The following is a 720-nucleotide window of genomic DNA, read 5'->3' as shown; positions in this document are numbered from 1 at the left end:
TGTACAGAGATATGTAACAAAGTAGCTGAGTTGCGTGCAACGGGCAACAACGAAAACTTACAGAAGTAAATTTTACAACTAAAACATTTATTTTGAGTGCAAACATTAATTTTTTTGTTATTAAACTTTTCAGGGAGTTGTTAAAAGTGTATCAAAATTTTCAAAGCCAAGCGTACAAAACATGGTAATCGCGAAAAATTATCACTTATCAGTTTTCTCTAACATAAAATATCGTTATCAAATCAGCGAGCCACCAACGCATTTTTTTATTTCGAACTCCGACGTAGAAAATATCGAGCCGATCTGTGACCTAAGTCATACCATAGAATACTAAACATATGTTTAGTATTCTATGGTCATACGTAGGCTAGACATTTTGGTGCCATTGTTGTGCATGGGTTTACAACGGCTGTAAGGTAGAGTTACTAATACAGGAACTCACACAACAGATTTGCCTATTTCCGGTAGGTGGCGCAACGGAAATATTTTAAAGGCAGATTGTGTAAAAAAAAACCTCACGGTTAGGGCTATTAAGGTTGGTCTGAAGTTCCATAATAATAATAACAATAAAATCAACCTATAAACTAGTTTAAAACCCGGTTATTTATGTTAAATTTAGTCCCTATAACCCTATCCCGGTGGCACTGTCAATTTAAATAACTGCGTTCTTTACGCCATCTATCGATATTTAACAAAGCAAAACAGCATAGCAGACGTCGC

Source organism: Phallusia mammillata, chromosome 5 (genome assembly GCF_965637545.1).
Source record: "Phallusia mammillata chromosome 5, kaPhaMamm4.hap1.1, whole genome shotgun sequence".
Classification (NCBI taxonomy): Eukaryota; Metazoa; Chordata; class Ascidiacea; order Phlebobranchia; family Ascidiidae; genus Phallusia; species Phallusia mammillata.
This window is presented reverse-complemented; position numbering follows the sequence as displayed.